General features: G+C 37.0%; 1 long non-coding RNA gene across 1 annotated transcript in view; it reads left to right on the forward strand.

Annotated features, from left to right (window-relative positions):
• Positions 1-4,569, forward strand: part of LOC107663093 (uncharacterized) — a 10,117-nt gene extending 5,548 nt beyond the window's left edge. The window contains exon 3 of the long non-coding RNA XR_001631288.1: positions 4,490-4,569. This is a non-coding gene — a long non-coding RNA (uncharacterized LOC107663093). The remainder of the gene's footprint in view (positions 1-4,489) is intronic.
• Positions 4,570-4,828: the final 259 nt, after the last annotated feature.

Below are 4,828 nucleotides of genomic sequence, written 5' to 3' on the forward strand. Positions count from 1 at the left end.
AAGTTTAAATAGCATTTCAGTAAGTTGGCTTTCTCAAGCCAATTTAATAATAAATGTTGCAGACATGTTAAATAGACAATACAAAAAAAGTGGCTTTAAACATTATTTTTAATATATTACATTATATGATATAATATATAATATTAAAAGCAGGGGTGTAAAATGTACAATTACACCTCTGCTTTTATTGGTTGAACAAACAGATAGTCCCGCCCCAATTTCATACCATTGGTTCAACAATTGTTTCTATGTTGGAGTCAGACAAACGGATAAGAGATTTGGTACTGTAACACCACAGAAATAACAGTGTTTTCACTTTTTGGATGACTCAATCAACATATTTAATAATATTTGTCTGCATATTTAACTTAAAGTTACTATTGAAAAGGCACTATTGTTCCTTCTATACTCTTTCTCAGGGGATATGATTCATGATGACTGGATGGTCACTGTACAGTATTTACAGGCAGTGTGTGTATATTTGTGTTGGTGTCTGGCAAAAGAGCCAGCTGAACAGATCGCGAGTAGCGGGAGAGAGCGAGCTGGCAGTCGACTGAGTTGGCGATATATCAGTGATGTCTCTTCATACTTACACAATTCCCCATCAATCCTGGACCTTTCACAACTCTGACAGGCAACAGTGGTCTTTCTCACTTTTAAGAGACTTGCCAGTCAGTTTGTTACATTCTGTTCCTTTATTGATAGTGCTTCCTAAGGCACGTTTAATGTTGTACATATTTGTTGGAGAAAGCCATAACCTAAGTATTAAACTTCAGTGTGTAATGCATCGCACATTATTTGTGCTAAAGACATGCATGATTCCTCAAATCATGTGGCTTTGTTGAGGAAGACTGTGCTATTGCTAAAAGATCAGAATTACAGCTAACAATAAAACAAGACCACTCATATTTCCTCCAAATAAATAAATAAATGAATAAATAAATACATGAATGAATTCATTAATGTATGAATTAATACATTTACAACAACAACAACAACAAAATGCTCACATTCACCACAAATAGAGATGACCTAATGAAGATCTTGCAACCCAGAGACTCATACACATTATTTTGCCCTCCAGCTGGTCAATACGGTTAATTCAGCATGAAATTATATTTTGTTCAAGGTATAAAAGCTTGTCATCACTTTTAAACATTCGTGGCATCAAAATGTGAGGCTTTAAAGATAAATACTTGCTCGCAGCAGGCAAGGGTTTACAGTATTTCATAGCTGTCAAAAGGAATTTTGTGCCCTCACATCAGAGGACATATTATTGCAAACTCTCAAATGCTATCTAGAACGTGAGCACGGTGTTCTTTATGTCTGTTATTTCATTGGGGTGACGGCATCATCTCTCATTGTAAACGCCGGTCTTGATTGGGGATTGTGTGGTAATGAAATGCTCTGTAATCACGTTGCAGCTTGCTTGTAAGAGCTAGTTAACACTTGGTAGAGTACTTTAAGATTCATTACGCAATTATGTTCGCCATTTTGCCTGTGGGATGCAGTATTCGAGCAAAAGAAAGGGTATTTGATAGCCCAACACCTCAAATAAAAACTAAGCATGCTGCCTTCTGCATCAGGAAGCAGGTTGAAGTGGAAGTTTGGCAGGTTGGCTTTCCATACACATCCAACATTTCCAGATTGCCGAAAACCAAATGCTTTCCATTTAACATGTCTTCATCAGTTTCGCTCACCTTGTATTTCTCCAAACTTTTAATCTTTCCACCCTTTTTGCCCCCTCAGGCTGTAAAGGGAGATGCTCAAGGCGCTGGAGACACTCATCAGCATTTGGGTTATGAGGTTATATTCCACTCAGGTTACATACAAATCAACTTCCTCTACATGCAAAAGGAAACTGAGGCAGGCAATCATTGTTTTTGCCTCTCTGAGAATCACTGGAGCTGTCAATGGTAGGGCTGCAAATAGATGATGAATTATTCAGTTATTTAAATAATCAAATTAATCATTAGTCAATTAATTAAATATCAATATTTGTAGAGAAAACAAACATGAACTTTTTGTGGCAGTCAAAATCCTTGGAAGTCTGTATAATGCTATATACTTTCTTTTTTCTTTTTTTTTCAACAATTTAGTATAGGGACCAAATCTCACTATTAACTAGTTGGTTATTAGCATGCCTATTATTAACATATTGGCTGTTTATTAGTACTTATAAAGTGCATATCCTGCATGACCATATTCTACATCACTAATCCTACCCAATACCTAAACGTAACAACTACCTTACTAACTATTAATAAGCAGCAAATTATAAGTTTATTGAGGCAAAAGTCATAGTTAATGGTTTGTAAATAGCGAGAATTGGACCTGTTTTCTTATATCTGTAAGATACTCTGTTTTCTGTTGCATGTTGCACTTTGCCCAGCTGTTTTTGTGTCCTGACGAATGGCTCTTAGCAAGTATTATTTAACGAGATTTGTTCCCTTTCATGGGACCTTCGAACTGCGTCCTCTAGGGGTCGCTATGGGGAACGCCTCGCCGTGACCCGTGTCTCGATGACACACACGATCTATGCGTTGTTTGTTTGGGCTGCTGGGTTCAGCCCAGGAAGAGCAGGAAATGTCTGAGGAGCACCTGGAACCAGCAGCATCAGGACGTCATGGCTGTCGCCGGCCAACGTGTTGTTGGTGTTTTTTCAATGTATGCTTCAGACACGGATCACGATGAGGCGTTCCCCATAGCGACCCCTAGAGGACGCAGTGTCTTGTTCCCTACTCAGGGAACCATGGTTACATACGTAATCTGAGACGTTTTCTTTTAATTAAATGAGCTGTTATTTGATGCTGTGCCTTTAAGACTTCTATAAGTAAATGACCTCTTCACATGGGAATTGATACAGCCCTTTGCTACACTTTTAATCACAATGTGCACTGTAATTTCATATTGAAATTTACTATCAAAAGATCAATGAAAATCATTGAAAGAAGGGCAGGACAAGGAAGCAAAATGCAAACATAAACAAAGAGAGAGCCATGTGTTCAGACACAAAACGCAGAGAGACACTATAAGGACAGGGCTATACAGTAACATATTTAACAGAACAACTGAAACTAGATTTAATTTCCATTTTTGAAGCAAATGTGAGTGGAGTTTCTGTGGAAAACCAAAATATTCTGGTCTCTAGATATGTTTCTATGTGTCTGTATTGAATTATTGATTTCTGCCATATGTACATTTAGAGTCACTCACACTATTGTTTCATGAAGTAAATGAAACGTAAAAAACGTGTTTTGCATATAATCATGTCAGGAGATATTTCTAATCAGACTTTACAAAAACATTACCAACAAATCAGCTCAACAGCACATAATAAAAACAACTACAAAAGCAAAAGTACATGCATGGTGCTTTGAACAGTGAAATACATGGTCTTTTGAACAGATTCATTATAAACGGTGGAAGAGAACAAGACTTGTCCAACAGTGATGGAAGACTTGTGGTTTTCATTCCAGCAGACTCTATCAAACCTACCCATATGTGAAACTAAAAATCACATTCCATCCACTTGTCTGAAACATCACAAGTGCTTCAGCTAGTGGATCTTGTGAGATGTGTGCCACTTCATATTATGGAAGCGATGTTATCCATGTGCTTTCAGTGTGGCAATGACACTACAAAGCGCTTATATAAGAATTTGGTTTCATTACATCGGCAGCATTAATATCAATCTTGTATGCTAAAGTGTTGGGGAATAATACACCTAAACCTGATCCACTTCAGAGATGAGAGTGCTGTCAGCTCCCAGGTTCAGCTTGTTATGTAACCTTCCAAAGCCAAAGAAATGGCATTCCTGGCTACAATACACTCTCTCATCATTACAGATTCAAAGAGTAACTCAGCCAATAGAAAATAATAATTCAATTGAATCTGTGGACTTAAGTGTCTCAAAGATTCATTGAGTGCTGTTTTAAGATTTTGTTCTGATGAGAAATGACCCAGTTGCTGTCATTTTAAGCAGTTCAATAGCAGTTTAATAGCAGTTCAAATAACACATAGATGAAGCAATTATATACTGTACAGCAAATCTCAACTGCTTGGTTGTCTATATATATATATCTTATATTTAGATCTAAATTATTGGACAAATCTGTATACAAAGTTGGATATCTAACATATATCCAACTTTATTTACATACATAAAGTGTACTCACATTACTACATTTTCAGTAACTAATTACATCATCACACAACTCTTTATATATAGTTGAGTATATACTGTAAGTATTTATACAACAGTTACTTCTGGTCTTCGAATCTGATTGGCTGAGAGGTCTTTCCAGCTGTGCTGTATTATACAAGTACTGCCACGGGAACCGTTTCACTGTTTGTATCACTCCACTTGCAGCATTTCTCACAGGCTGCATCTAAAAGCTGAAAAATGATGCCTTCGGTGGATGCATCGCAAGGTAGAAAAACATCCAAATCAAATGTCAGCTTCACTTCCTGTCTCCCGAGATGCCAGGTCAGCATAGATGTATCCTTCACTGCCTTTGATATCCCACAATCATGTGCGTTCCATTCCTTGACAGTTGAGCTAAAAAATAAAGATGGTGTCTGAAATTTGCATTTGTGTGTAAATGTATGCTCCGACTTTTTGCACTTTTGATGTTACATCTAGCGAGAAATCAATATTATAGGAGTTAAATATTAGCTTAGTTATCAGGGCCGTTGTACCTGTTAACAGGGTTGTACCTGTGGGCCCTACAAGAAATCGTGCATTTAAATAGCAGAAATAGAAAAAAAAATGTAATTAAGGTACAGAAATGTAATAGTCAAATGTAAAATAGCTTTGCATAGTCTT

This window comes from Sinocyclocheilus anshuiensis, unplaced genomic scaffold (genome assembly GCF_001515605.1).
Source record: "Sinocyclocheilus anshuiensis isolate Anshui unplaced genomic scaffold, SAMN03320099.WGS_v1.1 scaffold836, whole genome shotgun sequence".
In the NCBI taxonomy this organism is placed as follows: Eukaryota; Metazoa; Chordata; class Actinopteri; order Cypriniformes; family Cyprinidae; genus Sinocyclocheilus; species Sinocyclocheilus anshuiensis.